The 21,025-nt window shown below is 44.8% G+C and overlaps 1 protein-coding gene across 8 annotated transcripts in view; it reads left to right on the top strand.

Annotated features, from left to right (window-relative positions):
- The window catches only part of CRADD (CASP2 and RIPK1 domain containing adaptor with death domain), a 286,998-nt gene that overhangs the window by 244,109 nt on the left and 21,864 nt on the right, over positions 1–21,025 (top strand). For 2 of the 8 annotated variants that reach the window (XR_008378690.1, XR_008378689.1), the window contains exon 3: positions 15,836–15,961. The exons of the other annotated variants lie outside the window; for them this stretch is intronic. The gene's annotated coding sequence lies outside the window, so the exon portion shown is untranslated. The remainder of the gene's footprint in view (positions 1–15,835; positions 15,962–21,025) is intronic. 8 annotated transcript variants of the gene reach the window in all.

Raw genomic sequence — 21,025 nt, 5'->3', positions numbered from 1 at the left:
AATTAACCAGATAATATTAACCACAAGAACAAGCATCACTTCTCTTCTTAAGCTTCTTAAGCTGTTTCTTCAGGCTGTACCACATTGTACTTTCTCTTGAAGTAGGACGTTCTGTGCCCTGTTTGAAAGCTGGCGTGACTAACGTAGCTGGAATTGCTGAGAGGAGAAGAGAGAAAGAGAAAGAACTGTGGCTTAAGAATAGGGAATCTCATTAGGTCTTTAGCAGAACACAATATGGCTGATAGGTATACTATTACACGGTAAATACTGCTCCTTAACTTTCGACATTGTGGAATAATCTCTCTGTGTGTTATACCTCAAGGTCACACTATGTCAGTGCCAGGACTGGGTCTCAAACCCTGTCCTGACAGTGAGCCGAGGCTTCCATCCCTCCCACTCTCATCTCTGCCTGCCTTTCCTCTCCAACACATGCACTGTGTGCTGTGATGATCAGTAAACTGAGGTCCCAGTGTATTTGGCCACTACTGAGGGACCCTGTGTTGACTGAGTGAAGCCAAGTATAGTATGATAGAAAGATCACCAGCTTTAAAGCCAGATCAAATCGAATTTGAATCCAAGCACTAGTCCTTACTCTGCTGCTAGACTTTGGGCAAGTTATTTAACCTCCTGGAATCTCCTCATCTGAGTAACAGGTGTAAAATATACACGTTAAAGAACTGCTAAAAGATGAAGCAATGAGAAGGCAAAATGGCAGCCACTTTGGGAGACAGTCTGGCAGTTTCTTACAAAACGAAATATATTCTTACCATGTGATCCAGCAATCCAGCTTCTTGGTATTTACTCAGAGAATTTGAAAACTCACATCCACACAAAACCTGCACAGGAATGTCTGTTGCAGCTTTGTTCATATTTGCCCAAACTTGGTAGCAAAAAAGAAATCCTTCAGTCATTGAATGGATAAACAGTGGTACGCCTGTAAAATGCAGTGTTATTCAGAAATAAAGGGATTGAGCTCTCAAGCTATGAAAAGACATGGGGAAACATTCAATGCAACAGATAAGTGAAAGAAGTCAATCCGAAAAGGCTACAGACTGTGTGACTCCCACTATATGACATCCTGGAAAAGTCCAAACTGTGGAGACAGTGAGAAGACTCACGGTTACCTGGGGGAAGGGCCAAGGGGTGGGAGGAAGGTAAAGCGCAGGGGAGTTTTAGGGCAGTCAAACTGTTGTGTGTGATATCGTAATGGCTGAGACATGACACAGGGCGTTTGTCAAAACCTATTGAATGTCCAACACAAAGAATGAACTTTAATGCAAACCCCGGACTTTAGCAAATAAAGTTTTCTAAAATGGTTAAACGAGTACATAAACCTCCCTGCTAAGTGGCAACCTGCTAAGTGGCGCGTGCTAGGCACCAATAAATAGTGGATACTATTTGTTTTATTATTACTCTAAGTTCTAATAATGTCATTGAGACATTGTTTCTGTTTAGGTTAAGTGTATCAGTTCTAATTCAAAGTGATACTGTTATTTAAAAATCTAGCTGGTTACCAAATGAGAATTACCCTTTAAAATAACCATGGATTGATTCAAAGAAATGTAGTATTTTCGGTTGCCTATCCTGTGCAAAGTTAATGATAGCTTGTTGCCAAATCCAGGGAAAGCAAACTGTGACTCAGGCATGAGTTTTATTTTAGTCACCATGATTTGCAGTTGGTGTACAATTTGGGTCTGGATTTGGTTAGTTATAATGCAATTGCAGTATACTGCATCTTGAGTTGATTTTTGCCATATCCTGTAGTGTTATGTAAAATGCTAACTTCAATCAAGAATTGCTCCAATGTAGTATCCTCATTTGTCCGACATGAAGTTTCTCCTCTTTTGTTATCAGTTTTTTGTATGGTTCAAATTAGTGTGGGGAGAAAAGGCAAGAAGCATAAATTTAACTGACACATGTTAAATTGTAAAAGAATTACATCACAAAGCCTTAAAATGGTGACAGAAAACTTTGCTGACATCTGGTAGAGCAGAAGCGACCATACAATGAAATAAGAACTAATACCTATGTTGTAACCAGAAGTTACATGTGTGAAAGTCCCTTTCCTTTTCTTGATAGATGCTAAGAATTTAACTATGTAAAAATGTCCCAAGTGTTCAAATCCAACAAAACTTGAATCCAGCGCAACATGGCAGACGTTGTCAGGAATGTACCGTACACTGTCTTTGGGCTGTTGTATTCTTTTTTGGCAGCTTTTCTTGGCTCTTTTCAGAGACACAGAATTTTAAGTAATAAGAGAAAGTTGGGGCAGCAGCTTCCTCTTTCTTTACATGGCCTTCTCTTTTTCTTTTACTGACCCGTGCCTCCATGCTTTCTCTCACGTTCATATCAGACGTGCCTGTTAGAGAATCTTAAAACCCACTTTCGTTTGTTTCTTTGGTCCCACCTCTATGACTATTTTAGTTGAGTTCTCTGGCTCATATCCTGGGGTATGTAGGACAGATTCTCAAAGCCAAGGAGGCCTCAGTGGTCTAAGTGCTGACCATGAGGAGCACTTGCTGGTGTGACGTGGGTTCTGCGGACGCTGAGGAAGGGTGTGGAGCTGAGCGGGGAAGGGCACAGGGGAAGCTTAGAGCTGGCCAGGAAAAGGGAAGTAGATATGTTTGAGAAAAAGGCGTTTCTGGGCAATCTGAGAACAGATTGGAGTCCAGGGCAAGCCAGAACCACCCTCTTCACGTCTTTCAGAGTGTCACTGAACAGTACTTGCCTTGGAGCCAGGGGATATTGCTCTCAGGCAGAAGGCCCAGATTGAGGGGTATAGGAAGCTCAGAGCAAGTGAAGGGCTGGATTCAGTGCTCATGCCTATAATCCTAGCACTGTGGGAGGCCAAGGTGGGAGGATCGTTTAAGCTCAGGGGTTCAAGACCAGCCTGAGCAAGGGTGAGACCTCATCTGTACTAAAAATAGAACATTAAAAAAAAGCGAACCAGGCGTGTGACGGGCGCCTGTAGTCCCAGCTATTTGGGAGGCTGAGGCAAGAGGATTGCCTGAACCCAAGAGATTCAGGTTGCTGTGAGCTATAACACTGTATCACAAAAACAAACAAACAAAAAAACAAGCAGGGACAGGAAAGGAGTTTGTCAGAGCCTGGTGGCCACAAGAGGTTGCTCAGCTGCCTGCTGAATCTGCTGGGCGATGCCAGCCTCAAAGTACACACCGGACTTTGGTGCTGGCTGTGGACATATTGTTTTCCCATGACCATTGTTCAAACAGGATCTGGTTTCTTGGCGTGAGCTGATTGTTCCCACTGAGTACACACGCTGTCTGCGAATCCTCTAAGGCACTGGATGGAGTTCCCAGTCTCAGACTGGTAGTTGGGGGCAGGGAGAGGAAAGGAGCCCACTTCACCTTGAGTCAAGTCCATTCACATGGCCCCCAAAATACAAAGGTCAGGTGGGATTACCCACTGAGAATCCAGCCCGACTGTGGTTTAACTTGTTTGAGGGATCTAAATATTTAATCTGCCCCCCATCAGGGATCCTACAATCCAATGTAAGCAGCAAAAGCCAAAGCTCTGAAAGTAAACGCCGCAGGTGGAGTCATGGGTGTTGCAACCAGCACATCCCTGTGATGCCCTAGAAACTTCTGTGTACTCCGGAGAAGGCAAACTGCAAGTGTGGAGCTGTGAGCCCTGGGGCCAGGGCCCTCCAGCCCAGCCTGCCACTAGCTCTCTAGCCTCTGGGCCTCTTTTGTCAGGTAATGACTCTGCACCACATCTGGGAAGACAGTCATTTTTCTAACTTGAAGTGTGACAGAGCCAATGGGGATGCATGAAATCAGCCGTGTAAATTGTGACACCTGTGTGACAGTGTACATGGACAACTTCTTCTTTAAAAAATAGAAACTTGGCATGGCACTGTCTGATATTTATGCCTGGCATTTTATTCAGATCATGCCAGGGATTAAAGGGATTCTCTGTAGAAGTTGGAATCACCCCTGGGGGTGTTGTTAGTCATCAGTGGAAGCACTTTTTAGATGTCACAATGATTGGGGATGTGATGCTAATGACATCTGAAGGGCATGGGGAGAGGTGCTAAAATGCTCTGGACAACCCTGTAGAGCAAGAAACTGGCCTACATGGCACATTTCATATGCCCTCGTCAAAGAATCCAACAGTGTTTTCCACATAAATATAAAATATGTTTTGTATGTTTGAAAATAGACACTGAATTTTCCAGGAATGTGTATAAATAGAGGTGCAATTATAAATTGTTTTGCTCAGGACTTTACGAAGAATTATTAATTATTTCAGGAAAATCGAATTATGGCAAATAACACTGATGTTTCAGTCACAAAAATAATAGACTCATATCCGTCTGTCTGGCAGCTGTCACCTTGGGGTCATTCTGCAGGTGCAAGAATCTGAGGCTTCATTGTCCTGCATACCAATCACGCAGAGTATTCATGTATCGAAATATATAATATTTTACATAAGTAATTTTCATTTCTCTTCTTTGTATTACAGTTTTCACAGTATATTAATTTTAAAATATGTATATAGATAGGTTATATTATCTATAGATTTTTATACCAGATTAGTAAACAGAGTACTTTAATGTTTTTTTATTACAAAGTGCATTGTATCTGATTGGATTGAAAATTCCTGGGCCAGAGAATCCTAAGGTCTTTTTTGGCTTTTAAATTCTATGAGCCTGTGAGATTGTTTAATTTAACGCTTTCACTTTTATAAGCGAATCAGCTGAAGCCCAGGGAGTCTTTCATGCATTATATTGCATTCAACAAATGTTTGCTGACTGTAGCGTTGTGGGTACCTAGTTGGGTGCTATAACAGAAATATGATGCCTGTCCTCAAGGAGCCTTCAGTCTGGCAGCCAAGTTGAGATATATTCCAAGAAGTAAATAAAATAGCAAATGGGTGGTCTCCTAACTGGTTAGCAGCTCAGCTACGTGCATATCTAGACTGGTTCGCTTTCTGTGCCTGGTAGTGAGGGGCCCGTAGGTAGGGCCTGGCATCCTCTGCTTAGAAGTGTTTTGGGCCGTGGTCATTGGGAAGGAAGAACAATACCACCACCCAAAGGATACAAGTTTGGTTTACTCTCTCCTTTTCCAAGGTGACAAAGGCACAAGACCAGTTAGTTCCCATTGGACGCACTGCTCATGGAGAGGAAGGATGAACTGTGAGGATGGCCGTGGTCAATAGGGATATGGAAAGTGCTCCAAAAGCTGAGTCTAGACTTGGGCTGCCTAGTGGGAACACAGTGCAAGCCACAATGGGAGCCACATATTTTTCCTAATTTTAAATTTGCTAATAGCTACACTTCATAAAGTAAAAAAGAGCATGTAAAACTAATTTGAAGGGTAAGTTTTATTTAGCCCGGTATAGTCAACATGAAAGGAATAAAAAGCAGTTATTTATGAGCTATTTTACACTTTTTGATACTAAATCTTCTTCGTTTGATGTGTACGTCATCATCACACTCGCAGCACACTTCAAGTCGGAGGCGGCTCATGTCAGGTGCTCAGTGGCCATGCATGGCTGGTGGCCACCCTGTCGGATGGCAGGACTCCAGTGCGGTTCCTTGCAGCTGCTCCTCTGCTTCCACCCAGTTCAAGCTGGAACTGTCTAGGCATTCCCCTCCAGAACTTCTTGTACTGCACACTGATTCCCTGCTACACCCCCACCCCTGTAGAATGGCAATGGATGGCGAGTGCGGGTGCAGCAGGAGGAATTCACAGTCACCCGCTCCCTCCACGAGGGTCAGGAGCCTTACAAGAGGGAGAGGGGGGATTCTGCTAAGCCTTATTTACAAGGCATGCAGTGTAGCATAGTTCCAGCCTCAGAAGGGAGGACTGATGACCTGCAACAGGGGGTCTGGATTTGGAGAAGTGGTTGTGTGCCAGGAATCAGAGGGCTTGGTACTATAGGAGGTTATTGCAGAATTTTACAAACTTACTATTCTCAAAGTAATTCTTTTTTTCTTCTCATTGTATCTCAGCCACATTTAGCTCATTTATGGTATGTAGCTACAAAGGATATTAGGCCGGATGATTGTCTCTCCCTGTCCATGTCACTGTCCTTTAATTTGGAAGAGAGGGCTGTCATTCTCAGCTCTGGTCCTTTAAGGGCCTGCAACTTCTGGCCAAATCTCTCCCTCAGTGGGTCTGAAGTATTTGAAATGTGTTTTCAAAATGCCCAAAGGCTATGTTGAGCTGTGCGTGTGTGTGTGTGTGTGTGTGTGTGTGTGTGTGTGTGTGTGTGTGTGTTTGTGTTGGGACAGGGAACATGGAGCCTGATTGGGTGAAAGCTTTATGTACATTGCCTTATTTAACCAGTAGAACAACCATTTGAGGCAGATGCTGTATAGTTATCCTCATTTTCCACCAAAGGAAACGGAGGCCAAAGAGGTTAACTACCTTGCCCAAGGTCACAGCAGCCATCAGCATTCCATTCTTCATGGTTGGCTGGCAGAACTTTCTTTCTTGGCAGACACCTGCCTGCTGATGGTTCTTATTCCCTTTTCTCTTCCTCTTTTTCATGACTTTCTTATCCCCACAGACATGCTTCAGGTGAGAAGGACTTCATAATAAAACAAGTTGGAGTCTTCCAATCCACTCCCTGGGGCCCTCAGACTGCTAAACTGGTTTTGTATTTGATGGCTCAGATTCCTTCTTCGGGAAGCTCAAGCTGGGAATGTATAACCTTCTTTTCTCATGGGCCATCATCAGCTAGTCGGGAATCCAATCTGCTTGTCTTCTCTTGGAGACTCAGACCAGAGAGTTGTTGCTGCTACTGCTGCAGTCTTAACCTTTCACAGGAAGAAAAGCTGCTTCCCCAAACCAGAAGAAGGCTGCTGGCCACTTGGTCGGGTCTGCGTCCCAGACAAGGGATTCCTGGACCCAGCATGAAGAAGGCTGGGATGGGGGATGGAACAAAGGGATTCTTGACAACCCATCTCATAAGAGACTGATGTCTAAATCAGAATATGTGTTAATTAGTGGGTTGAGAGAAAAATTCCTCCTAAAAGGACATGAATCTGTTTATAGTCAGCATATTTTTCTCCTGGTAGAAAAAACCTTGTGTGAACAGCCAAACTACTATCAGAAGCTTATTTAATGCACCTGGAGCCAGAACTAGGCGCATTAGATTGTTGTTGGAAAATAAAGTATTATGTTTAAAGAGGGTAGAAAAGGGGCACCTAGTAAAAGTCAGCCTCCCCACCTCTCACCCCCTAGCCACCCCCTTAGTGCCCATCTCTTCTACAAGTGAGACTGCCTGCGGCCGCCATTCCTAAGCAGGGATGAATGTGCCTTGCAAGCCGGGTCACCCCTGTCTTCTGGCTAGTCTCTCTTCCTGGTCTGGCTCTGCCTTGAGGTATTCATGGGTGGGAGGCGGGGAAGAACACAAATAGTAGGAAGGGTAGAGGCCAGTTGGGAGGAGGGCCATGCAGGGGTCTGCTGTGTTGGAAAAATGTATAGAGGGGAAGGGGCGGGGCCCGGAGCTACCCAGTGACAGCAGAAAAGAATGTTCCCAGGTCCCTGGCAGGGAGCAGATATTAGATATTCTCTGACCCCTTCTAGCCTCTAGGGAACAGGACAGGAAGGAAAACCACAGGATAAAAGAATCAGTGGGGACTATGCCACAGAAAAATACCTCCAAAGAGATAGAGCAGGACCAAAAACGTGGTGAGAGGTGGCTGGGCCCCAGGGCAGCTGTGCCATCACATAGGGTCAGTGATGGCATATGCTGCAGCCAAGTAAGATGCCTTCCAGCCTCACTGCTGTGATCTGGAGACAGCGCTGGCAAAGATCTGCCACAAGAAGGAACAACTGGCCGATTCATCATGTTGACATTTCTAGCCACAAGGCCAGTATTTTACAGAATAAACCTTATCCCCTTCCTTAAGGTTGGGGCAGATAAAAGTTTAATCCCAGCTGACTCATGCTGTCCGTGTGGGCAGGCCTGTTACCCCTGCTTGGCCTGCCCTGCCCGTACGTGAGGGCTTCTCTCTCTACGTACTCATGGCAGCTTCATAAAGGAGTTAGAAGGAATAAACAAGGCACCTCCTTCCTGCCAGAAGAGAAGACTCATTCATACACGTGGTCCATGCCAGCAAACTTTGGCGGTTCAGGAGAAGGAAATTAAAGCTAATGGGAGAGGGGGAATCACCTTGAAACCAGGTCAGATGAGGAGCAGGGCATCTAATGTGGAAGGGAGAGGCTGAGAGTAGCCCTGGCTGTCATCTCAGATGTTTGAAGAGGTAGCAAAACTTAGTGTGCAGGAGGGAAAAGCCTAACTCTAGAGCCAGATTCCTGGGTTCAAATTCTGATTTAACCTATGTGATCTTAGGCAAATTATTTTACCTGTCTGTGCCTCAGGTTCTCAGAGAGGATGACATGCTCCCTTCTCCTAGGGCTGGTTAAGAGAGGAGCAGGTTGATGCCTGATGTGAAGAAAACACTCAGAGCAATGTCTGGCAGGGCGAACACCGGGTGAGGGTTTATTACTGTGCCGAGAAGGCAGGGAGGGGAGAGTGGGCTGCACCAAATAACCAGAGATGACTCAATGATGGAAAAGCTACCTCAGTATGTAGGTTAACTTCTTTTATAATAATATTAGAGATACCTGGCTGGGCAAGGGGGCTCACGCCTGTAATCCTAGCACTCTGGGAGGCCCAGGTGGGTGGATTCCTTGAGCTCATGAGTTCAAGACCAGCCTGAGCAAGAGTGAGACTCCATCTCTACTAAAAATAGAAAAACTAGCCAGGTGTTGTAGCAGGCGCCTATAGTCCCAGCTACTGGGGAGGCTGAGGCAAGAGGATCACCTGAGCCCAAGAGATGGAGGTTGCTGTGAGCTGTGATGATGCCACAGCACTATTCAGAGTGACAGGGAGACTCAGTCTCAAAAAAAAAACCCAGAACAAAAAACTAATTAGGCTTACGTAACAGAGGTCTTTGAAAAAAATGAGCCAAGAAAACTAGAGTTTGAATGGATTTATTCTCCAACCCAGACTCTTGTGCGTTCTGCACACAGAGTCACAAGCTCGCTGCGTCACCCTTGATGTCTCCTAGGCGTCTCCTGCATTACAGGTTCAAGGCTCATCTCTGGGCCTCCCTCCTATCCACCCCTCCTTCAGGTAGGTTTCTCCATGTCAATACTAGCCGCTCAGCCACTCAAGATAGAAACGTAACCATCAGCCCCCTTTGATGCCTCCCTCTGCTTTGACTCCGTGTTAATTGACGCTTTCCATCTGCCTGCTTAATATCTTTGGAGCCCATCTGGTTTTTTCTGTAGCCCCTGTCTCCCCACTAGTTCAAGGAGCCTCATCTCTTCTCTCTTGTAGTAGCTTTCTAGTAACTGGCCTTCCTGTCTTACCCTTGCCCCCCGGCCAGAAAGCCTGTAGGGCACCTTGGTGTATAAAAAGTATAGTTCCCTTCTGAGAAGACAGATGCTGCTCAGGGCCACATCACACCACTCTTCAGTGCTCAGCTGGTGCCCTTGTGTTTCCTACACCTGCTTGGCCAGGTGCAGAGGCCCTTCTTTTCAGTTCATTGTTCCAACAGCAGTCAGGATGATTTTGTGGAAATGTAAACTGGGTCATGCCATACCTCTCTCAAAATATCACCCCAGTCTCTCGTGGTTTCCTGTTGCCCTTGAGCTCCAAATCAAATCCCAGCTCTGTCTTGTCATCTGCCGTCCTGCCCTGTGTTGTTTCTGGCTTATCAAATGGTCATGAATCAGGTAGGAGGTTTTGCTTAGAACCGTGCTCTGGAGTGGATCATGGGACGTTACACCTGGCCTAGGGCAGAGGCCACAGGCGAACACAGAAGGGCGGTAGACACACTTGGCTGGGCTCACACAGCATTTATATAAGTTTTTGCATTAGTTGACTAATTCAAAATCGAGAGATTTCACCTGAAATGTAGATTGGTGCCTTCTTCTCACAGATTAGAAGATGTGGAGACATGGGGCCCTCCCCTCAAGGGGAGAGGCAGCAGCTGCTCAGCAGGGCTGTCCCTTAGGTGGGCTTACCCACCGGGGTCCCCCAGCCCCCACTGCTGCTTTTATCTCCTACTCATTTGTGTCCTCTGCCTGGCCCTGTAGACATAGGCATTTGCAGCCCCTAAGCGCCGTCAGCCCCTTCATTTTACTGGTTCAGAAAGTGAGGCCTGAAAGACAGTAAGCCGGTCTCTAGGTCTTGTACCTTGAACCAGGTCTCTGCTCCCTCTGCTGAACCACAGATGCCTCTCAGTCCAAGACTAAAAGGAAACATACTTTGCAACTTGGTTAATTATCCTTCCTGCTGTGACTGCTAGCCAGCATGCTAGCAAATGCCTTTTAATTGTTACGCTTATATCTGTGGCCTCATAAAAATTAGATCATACCATCTGGCCAGCCAGGATGGTGTTCTAAGAATAGCACCTACCTACTCTGTGTGAGGTTAGACAGAAAAAGAAAGGTAGAGTAATAGAGATGATTGAAAATGACAGGGAAAATAAAACTGGACAGCTTTTGAGAGGGCACAGCCTCTTCCTTGTGGTGTTGAGGGAAGGTGGGGAGCCACCTTCTCAAGGATGTGAAAAATCAAGGTGGAGACAGCACTGAGCCAAAGTGGCAGAGAAAGAACTGTAGGGCTTTCTCCTCTTTGGGCTCAGTTCCCCATACGACATTACCATTCCCTGAGAATTACTGTGGACAGATAGATCACTGCAAAAAGGGAACTTCGCCATTCGCCTTGGTGAACTGTGGCTTTTGTCAATGAAGAGGAACTGGAATGAACCACAACCCCAGAGCCTAGAGTCAGACGGAAACATTTTCCTTTATTCTTTAGAGAAGGAGGCCAACATCAGGCCACAGGGAAACCAGCCTTGACGACTACCAGATCCTCCCGGATAGTGTGTCCTCTTTGTTCCACAGTGAATCGTTGCCACGAAGCTAAGATAGAAAAGCTATTCCAGGCTGAGCGCCTGTAGCTCAACGGCTAGGATGCCAGCCACATACACCAGAGCTGGTGGGTTCGAACCCAGCCCAGGCCAGCCAAACAACAACGACAACTACAACCAAAAAATAGCCAGGCATCGTGGCGGGCACCTGTAGTCCCATCTACTTGGGACTACTTGGGAGGCTGAGGCAAGAGAATCACTTGAGCCCAAGAGTTGGAGGTTACTGTGAGCTGTGACGCTATGGCACTCTACCGAGGTGACAAAGTGAGACTCTATCTCAAAGAAAAAAAAAGCTATTCCAAGTCACGAGTGGCTCTAGACCTCATGTTTGTGGCAACCCTGGGCTCCTTCTTCATAAGGTGTAGAGAGGCAGGCTGTTTATAAGGAGGAAAAGGACTGATGGGACAAGTTCCCAAAAAGAAGCCATAAGAGGGAGCTCAGGGTTATATGATTCACCTTTTTAGTTTTGTCCCTGTTAGATTATTCTGTATTTTGTTTTCCCCTGGAGTCCCCAAAATGTTTAACGATGCCTAATAGTACTTCCTTTATCTGTAAAAAAGTATGCCATAAGAATTTTTGCATCTCTTAGCACTCTCTAATGATTAAGCCAATGTAATCAGGATATTGTATTGGTAAGAGAAATACTTTCTCTAGACCTAGATGTAGAAATCAAATTTTCTTTTACAAATCTGAGTCAGTGCTCAAAAGTGGAAATCAGTTTTATGATTTAATGGATGGTCAGTCATCTCCTTATAACAACAGACTAAAGAGTGTGATCATTGGGCGGCGCCTATGGCTCAGTCGGTAAGGCGCCGGCCCCATATACCAAGGGTGGCGGGTTCAAACCCGGCCCCGGCCAAACTGCAACCAAGAAATAGCCGGGCGTTGTGGCGGGTGCCTGTAGTCCCAGCTACTCGGGAGGCTGAGGCAAGAGAATCACCCCCTTAGAGAGCACATAGAGAGTGAGTAATGGATCAGTAACTTATACCACCCCCTTTCACACCCTGCCCTTAGACAAAAATAATTTTTTAAATTACTTCTAATATTGTATTTTAGTTAATTTGTTGGATCAACAGGGATAGAAAGCTTTTTTATTTTTCTTTTAGGAATTCTCTGCCACCAAGTTCTTTCAGCCAGACACGTTCATTCATTACAGTACCTCTCCAGGCATTCACTGCCTTTATTTAAGTATGAATCCATGACTGTTGTCATCTTGTCTGTCTTTTTAGAAGTGAGTCTTCTTCTTTGCCTATGGTTCATGTAAAAGTGGAGAGAATGATTGTGTTGAGGATACAGAAAGAGACCACACACAGGCAGTGGAGGTGGGTGTGGAATGGGAAACAGAAGAAAGAAAGCGGGCCACGGGAAGGGAGAAGTCTGCAGAGACTGTGCTATAAGGAGTCCCCGTCGTAAGAACCCAGCTACACGGGTCTGGGAAATTATCTAGCAGAATGTCCAGGATTGAAGTAGCCTAGGAGAAACTTCTCTGTGGTACAGATGCCGAGTCGGGGAGAACACAGTGACCCAAACTGACAAAAGAAAGAAATGGATAGCATTTCCCCAGTGACTAGAAGTTGCTTTTTACCAGAGTCCAAAACACTGGCTCCAGTGTCGTGTGTGTTTTGTTTTTGTTTGTAATTCCCTGCACCGGTGTTTCCTGGAAACTCTCCTTCGAGCTTCTGAGTCTGGTGCAGGCTCTGTGGCAGCAGTGCTTTTGCCTCCAGGCTGCTGTAGGACACACCCCCGCCCCCTTCAGCATCTCAGCACACTTTCAAATGCTCTCAGTAATTGAGCAAAACACCAAACCCAAAGGAGTTGGGACATATGTAGATAAGCTGCTTCATTTTTCATCCCTATAATTTCCTAGCTTTGATAGCACTTCAATTTCCATAAAAGCTGTGCTTCTGTGCTCTTTGGAACACACACAGACACACACACTCACATAAATGCTGCCGGGAAGTAGGCTAAAGGAATATCACGTGAAATTTTCTGTTTTGTTTTGTCTTGTTCCTTTCTTTCTTTTTAAAAGAAGTACCTTGCTACTGGAAAAGGAAATTCAACAAGATTACTTTGAAGAGTGAATTTGTCAGAGTTCAGATCACTTACAGAGCTATTGTGTTGACACTAAGAATACTTTAAAATGACATCTCATAGCTGGAGCTAAAATCCAGCCTTTTGCTAAGTGGTGTTCCTGAAGGTGCTCCCTCCCATAAGTGATCGTATTCATTTACCAACGTTGTGGGTGCTGATTGTGGAGTCTGCCTCTCCTGCTTGGGGCGGGGTGGGATGGCTCTTCTGTCGGCAGAATGTGATCGACCAGTAGGAGGTAAAAGCTGCCACTGGACAAAGTGAAGCCTACTGGGAGCAGATGGAGGGAATTAGGTTTGTCTCTTCCCCTCCTCCTTTTTGTCAATTAAATGTTCAAGTCAAATAGATGGTACAAGAGTGCATTTAGAACAAGGAGCTTGTTCTTAATCATAAAAATACATTTTTGTTATTCTTGGGTGTTTTTTTTTTCTTAGACAGAGTCTCCCTCTGTTGCCCTGGCTAGATTGCAGTGGTGTCAGCCTGGCTTGCAGCAACCTCAGACTCCCAGGCTCAAGCAATCCTCCTGCCTCAGCTTCCCCAGTAGCTGGAATCATAGGCACCTGCTAACACATCCAGCTAATTTTTCTGTTTTTCAGTAGAGACAGGGTTTCATTTCTCTCAGGATGATCTCAAACTCCTGAGCTCAAGAATCCTCCCACCACAGCCTCCCAAAGTGCTAAGATTGCAGGCGTGAGCCACCACGCCCGGTCTATTTCTGATGTTATTTATTGAAGTGTATCTAACCCCAACACTGTTTGACTAAGGCTGTTTCCCTCCAGGATCATCAGGCCATAAAGTAAAGTAGGGAAGCAGTCTCCTCATTGGCTGTAGCCTCAACCACGTAGCAGGTGTCTCTGGGTATCTGTACAGTTTGGGAATGATGCTTGAACTGGCCTGAAATTTCTGCCCAGCAACCCTCTTCCTCTCCCAAGGGATTTGTCCACAGTCATCTAATCAGACAGAGACTTAGCAGAACATACAGACTTATCTAGAAGAGCACAGACTCTGGAGCCAGACAGACCTGGAATTAAAACTAAGTTCTGTCATTTCCTGGTCTGAGTGATTTGGGGCAAGTCATTCAGCTTCTCCTCGTGCTAATGACCTGGTGATAAAACCTGTTTTGTGGTGTTGGATTTAAGAGTAAAAGTGTTTCTGAGTGGTGCCTGTAGCTCAGTGAGTAGGGCGCCGGCCCCATATACCGAGAGTGGTCTGTTCGAACCCGGCACCGGCCAAACTGCAACAAAAAAATAGCTGGGCGTTGTGGCGGGCGCCTGTAGTCCCAGCTACTCGGGAGGCTGAGGCAAGAAAATTGCCTAAAGCCAGGAATTGGAAGTTGCTGTGGCAACCGCACACAGTGGCACCGCACTCTAGAGAGGACGACAAAGTGAGATTCTGTCTCTAAAAAAAAAGAGTAAAAGTGTTTCTTTGTCTTCTTTTTGTTTCAATATGATACAAGGAGGAAACACACTATGCCAGAACTCTGTGAAACCAGCAGGGACTGTGGCCAAACTGCAACAAAAAAATAGCTGGGCGTTGTGGCGTGCGCCTGTAGTCCCAGCTGCTCGGGAGGCTGAGGCAAGAGAATCACCTAAGCCCAAGAGTTAGAGGTTGCTGTGAGCTGTGTGACACCACAGCACTCTACCCGAGGGCGATACAGTGAGACTCTGTCTCTACAAAAAAAAAAAAAAAAGAAAGAAAGAAACTATAGTAGTTCTAAGCTTGGAGCAGGGCATTGGGCACGTTTGTCATACAGTGGAGGAGGAAATGGCTTATCTTGCTGTTCTCTGTTATCTACCCAGTAGCTAAGAGGAAGTCATAGGGCTGGCTAAGCCTGGGATGAGGAATGACAGTAGTAGGCCTTAAAACCTATTTAGTACAGCCCCTTTTCAGCTCCTTTCTGATAAAAAGAAAGAGTCACCAGCACCAAGGACAGGCAGATGCAATGGTCAGTATCTCTTCCCCTAACTTTTCAGACCCTTTGATGCAGGGGACCCCACCCACAGTCCCCTCTCATCTTCCATCTCTGACCGGTTTTTCCCATTCATAAAAGCACAGTTCCTTTTAAATGAACAAAAACGAGGCCAATACATTCCTAGAATCTGACAAGTATTTACAGACCTCTGTGCTTTTATTTTCTGTTCTATCTATAAAATACATGAATGGAGGGGCTGTACTGTCTTCAGGAAAATCTGCAAGCCAGGAACTTATTAGCATGCTCGACACCTGCCTCTGGGAGGAACTTCTGAAGCCAGAGATATTCTTTCTAACCGAGGTCCATCTGTTGCACAGATTTTTAATTCAGATATTCTTCCTTCTGAAGCCAAGGCTGAGAGAGCAGCCAATTTTGTGGAAAGATTTCTTTAATAAGAAACGAATAAAACTATCAATGTTAAATAAAATAGACCACTGTGAAACTTGGGTTAAATCCCACAGGGAAGAGTATGTGAGATTAAGTGCATTATGTAACAAGACCGCCTTTAATAGCTGGCACGATTCTTTTTGTTGTTCCAAGGAAGAAGCAGCCAAGACTAGAGCCAAAGCACATGATATTATTTTAAAGTGCTGCAGCCTCTGGCATTTTTCCTCTGAGAGATGTCAAGAATCAGAGTCTGACTGTGATTTATAGTTGTTTTAAATGTTTAATACTTTTTTGCATTTTCAGAGCTATACCCTCTGCTTCCAGCAGCCCAAGGGTATGTTTTTGTTGCTTTGAAGGATAATTTCCAAATGGGAAACTTTAAAATTATCTAAAAGGCAGGTTTTATGGTACTAGGTGTTAGAGTGATTTTAAGTAGGTGAAAGGGCTGAGGGGTTTTTTTTTTTCAGCTCCTTGTGAGACTCGACAGAGAAGTGGCTGGAGAGGAGAGGATTTTCAGAGTGGCAGCACCTTCGCTCCATAAGCAGCATCACTGGGCCGGGCGTTCCCCGGACCGCAGACGGCTCCACTGACAGGTAAGCATTAGCTCCAGCCGCGTGAAGCTGCCATGATTATGGATCAGAAGTGGGAGAATTATTGCCAGTGTTGTGTGGCTCAGCCTAACAGTCAGCTGAAATACACAGGGGTGACGTCTGTGACGGACCAGCCCATGAGACAGTCCAGGGAAGAGAACCTAACACAGTAAAGTGGGGTGAGGGATGAGAAGGGACAGAACAAACCAAAACCCAGCTTTATTAAGGTATAATTGACAAACAATAAATTGCACATTCATAGCGTACCCTTTGAAGTTTTGACATGTGTTTTCACCCATGACGCCATCATCACGATCGGAATAATAAACAGAGCTTCATCCCTAAAAGTTTTCTCACCCCACTTTGCCCTTCCTTCCTCCCTTCGCCTTTAGCCCCAGGCACACACTCAGCTGTCCCCTGTCATTATGCATTAGTTTCATTTCCTCAGATTTCACAGAAATGGAGCCCTACAGTAGTCTTTGTTTATTTGACTACTTTAATTCAGCGTAGTTACTACTATTATTTTTTTTTACATTTCAATTTTTTTCTTTAAAAGGAGCAAGTTGTGTACAGGGGGGTTAAATGCTTTATAGACAAGAAAAAAACTGCACTAGAACCAACTTACTCATCATCATCTTCTTCTTTCTCTTGCTTTTTTCAGCCTTGACGACTCCCTTTTTTGCTGCCTCAGGCTTTCCTTTAGCTCGGTCTGCAGCAATATCCTTTTCATATTATTCCTTCAGCTTTGCAGCCTCCTTTTCATAAGGCTGCTTCTCACCCACAGCAGTGTTCCCCACATCTCTCCCAGCTTCTGTGCAACATCACCAATGGAAAGGCCGGGAGGTCCTCCTTTGATTCAGGGGCGATACTCAGAACAGAGCAAGAAAAAGGCCAAAGGCCAAAGGATACCTCTTGGATGCACTGGGATCCTTGAACTTCTTTTTTGTCCCCTTTAGGCATGGTATAGGTTTCCATTTCTCTTTCATACTGGGCCTTGTCCTCCTTTGCCATATTTTCAAATTTTCCTTTCTCTTTAGACATGGTCTGCACCTCTCTGAGCACTTCTTGGTAAACTCTGAGAAGTTGGCTGAAGCATCTGGGTGCTTCTTGTGCTCCTCCCGACAAGTTTGCACAAAGAATGCAGGTGATGACATTTTCCTCTCGGCTTCTTAGGATCTGCTTTGCCCATGCTTAGTTATTTTTCCTCAGCGAGGCACAGAGTGCCCGTCCGGCTCTCACTTGCTCCAGTGCTGTCTCTGTGGAGCTCATTGTACTGCAGTGGCCGTGAGAGCCAGAGCCAGACGCAGCTTCCTCACTCTCTCCACTCTGTCAGCATAATTATTTTTAGAGTAATCCATGTTGAAATGTGTATCAGTATTTCATACCTTTTTACTGCAGAGTAGTATTTCATTGTACAGATATACCACAGTTTATCTGTTTACCTGCTGAGGAACATTTGTGTTGTTGGCTATTACAAATAAAACTGCTGGGGCAATTCATTTACAAGTCTTCCTATGGGTTTTCTTTGCTAAACACCTGAGAGTGGAATGGCTAGATTGTGTGGTAGGTGCTTGTTTAACCTGTTGAGAGGCTGCCAAACTTTTCTAAAATGATTGTCCCATTTTATGATCCCACCAGAAGCATTCATGAGAGTTCTGGCTCTTCCATATCGTTGGCAGCATTGCCTATCAGTGTTCTTAATTTTAACCATTGTTTTTATCATGTTAACAACAGTTACTATGAGAGCGCCATGATACAAGTTCAGTAACTCTAGGCACAATGTTGTACAGCAGGTCTCTAGAACTCACCCATCTTACACAGTTGAAACTACACTCAATGAACAGCAACTCACCTCTTCCCCTTCCTCCCAGCCCCTGGCAACTACTGGTCTCCTCCGTTTCTTTGAATTTGATTAAGTACCTTAGAAAAGCAGAATCTATGACTGTCAACCGTTCTAATATGAATAGAGTAGTATCTCATTGTGGTTTTAATTTGCATTTCTCTAATGACTGGTGCTGGCCATCTTTTTGTGCGTTTATTTCCCATCCATGTGACTTCTAGCTGAAATATCTGCCTAAATCTTTACCCATTAAAAAAATTGGGGTATTTTTATGAAGCTTTGAGATTTATTTGTATGTATTATGTATAAGTCCTATGAGTAATATATATATATGTATGATTTGTCAATACTTTCTCCTAGTCTGTAGTTTGTCTTTTCATTTACTTAACAGTGTCTTTCAAAGAGGAGAAGTTCTGAATTTTTATGGCATTCTGTTTATCAATTTCTTCTTTTATGGATCAGGCTTTTGGTGTCCAATTTAAGAAATCTTTACTGCCGGGTGCAGTGGGTCACGCCTATAATCCCAGCACTTAGGAGGCCGAGGTGGGTGGATTGCCTGAGCTCACAGGTTTGAGACCAGCCTGAGCCAGAGCGAGACCTCATCTCTTGAAAAAAATAGCCAGGCATTGTGGCGGGCACCTGTCATCCCAGCTACTTGGGAGGCTGAGGCAAGAGAATCGCTTAAGCCCCAGAGTTTGAGGTTGCTGTGAGCTATGACGCCATGGCACTCTACCTCGGGCTACAAAGTAAGACTCTGTCTAAAAAAAAGAAAAAAGAAAAAGAAATCTTTACTTAAGCTAAAGTTGCAAATGTTTTCACCTGCGGTTTTTTTCTAGAAGTTTTATACTTTTGGGTTTATCGATTTTGAGTTAATTTTTGTATATGATATAAGGTGTAGGTTGAATCTCTCTCTCTCCCCGCCTTGTGTACGTGTGTGTGTGCACTCACATGGAGAGCTGATTGTTTTAACATTGTTTATTGATATTATTATCCTTTCTCCACTGACTTGTCTTTGAACCTTTGCCACGAGTCAGTTGTCTATAGAGTATAGACCTATTTCTGGACTTTACATTGATCCTTTTGTCTGTCTTTTCACTAATACCCACTGTCTTAACTTCAAGCTTTAGGTCTTGAAATCAGGTAGTGTAATCCCTCCAACTTTATTCTTTTTCGAAATTATTTTGGCTTTTCTGGAATCAGCTTACCAATTTCTATTTAGAAGTATGATGGAATTTTGCTTGGGAGTCAATTTGATGGGGAGTGATTGGGCGTTCAGGGGATGCGTCCATGGGAGGAAACACATTTTTAATCTGAACAACTGGCATTTTGAGACCAATACAGCATTTAAAAAATTTTCCACAGCTTTGCTCCCAAGTTTATTGAAAACCCATCTGTGCAAAATGGTGTTATTTGATGCCAGAGGATACAGGGAAAAATAAAATGTTCTAATTCTAGTCCTTATTTCCTATGATTTCACCCTTTTTTTCATCTCCTCCCATAGAAAGAAGGAGAGTAAAGACCGCCTTTCACCCCTGGGAAAAGACCACAGATACTTGGGAGGGTTTTCACTGCCTTGACTGAGGAAGGTCCTATTTCCTGTTTCTCCTTCGTTGCTTGGCTGGCTTCAGGCTCATCCACCAAGCCTCAGAGTATGAGGCTGTGCAGCATTTTCTTCCAGGATTTGGTGCAGGAGGCACAAATCAAATTCCTGTAGGGTCTGGAAGTTCCTGGCCATAGGAAATGAGCTCAGTGACTGGGCTTTCTTGTGACTGGTGGGAAAGAGCTGTGGATGCTGAGGGAAACCCAGGGCAAGGATGGCTCTGGTGAGCTGACAAGCAAAGCTACAAATCTGAAATTTTGTGAAACCTCCCAATTTTCAAATACTCTGTCTGTAGTTTTTTGAACTGCACGGGCCAAACGAAACACATCCATGAGCCAGATTTAGTCCATCAGCCACCAGTGTGAAGCCTCTGGCAGGCCTGCTCTTTTATTTGCTTTTAGGGTCAGCTCCCTAAAGGGTTTACTTCAGCCACTGCTCAGGATATACCAGAATGTGCCCAGTGCCCAATGCCCAGGGAACTGATCAAGGTGTGTGCGCAGCGGGGTCCTTGCCACCAGCAGCTCCTGCTCCCAACGTGGGGCTTAGACGTGGCAGAGAGAGGCATCCCAGTGCCACCACCTACCCCTTCCTGAATCAGCCCCTGCCCCGAATCCTCACTGTCACTCATTTCAGGGCCCCCAACAAGAGCGTGGTTGATTATACCTGGAAGAGTCGCAGAAGACTTCACCGAGGCTATGACACATGAGCTAATTACTGGATGTAGCGTAGAAATGCACCATGTGCACGGGAACAGTCTTAGTCACACTGCTGGTTGCTACCTGTTAGTGGAATATAAAATCAATGTAGTGGCCCTTACTCAGGAATAAATGAAAATAAAATAGGATAGCATATACATACGTATTAAAAGAAAAGTATTTTTGGTTTTGTAAAGCTTTTTTTCAGCTTCTGACACACGCATACATGCACAGTCTCATTCTGTGCCTCAGGTAGAGTATTGTGGTGTCACAGCTCACAGCAACCTCAAACTTTTGGGCTCAAGCAATTCCCTTCCCTCAGCCTCCTGAGTAACTGGGACTATAGGCACCTGCTACAATGCCTGGCTAATTTTTCTGTTTTTAGTAGAGACAGGCTCTTGCTCAGGCCATCCCAAACTCCCAAGCTTAGGTCATCCTCCTGCCATGGCCTTGCAGGGTGCTAGGTAAGGTTATAGGTGCGAGCCACAGCTCCCAGCCTTCAAAGAAATTTGTGGTTGAAAACTATATTAAAACACAGTGTAGAAAGATTTTCATTTTTGAGAATATTAATAAGGATATTAACTGAATATTTATTAAGGATAAACTTATGTTATTTCTAAGATCCTTTCTTTTCTTTTTTTTTTTTCTTTTTTTGAGACAGAGTCTCACTATGTCACCCTCGGAAGAGTGCCGTGGCATCACAGCTCACAACAACCTGTAACTCTTAGACTACTAACTCTGGCTATTTTTTTGTTGCAGTTGTTGTTGTTGTTTAGCAGGCCTGGGCCAGGTTCAAACCTGCCTACCTTGGTGTATGTGGCTGGCACCCTTACCTACTGAGCTATAGGCGCCGCCTATTTCTCTTGATTTTATTTCCTTCCTTGATAAAATAGGTGGATTGGTAGTGAACACTACATAGGTAGTGCTCAAGC

This window comes from Nycticebus coucang, chromosome 3 (assembly GCF_027406575.1).
Source record: "Nycticebus coucang isolate mNycCou1 chromosome 3, mNycCou1.pri, whole genome shotgun sequence".
Classification (NCBI taxonomy): Eukaryota; Metazoa; Chordata; class Mammalia; order Primates; family Lorisidae; genus Nycticebus; species Nycticebus coucang.
Note: the sequence above shows the minus strand (reverse complement) of the source record. Positions and strands in the feature narration are given on the sequence as shown.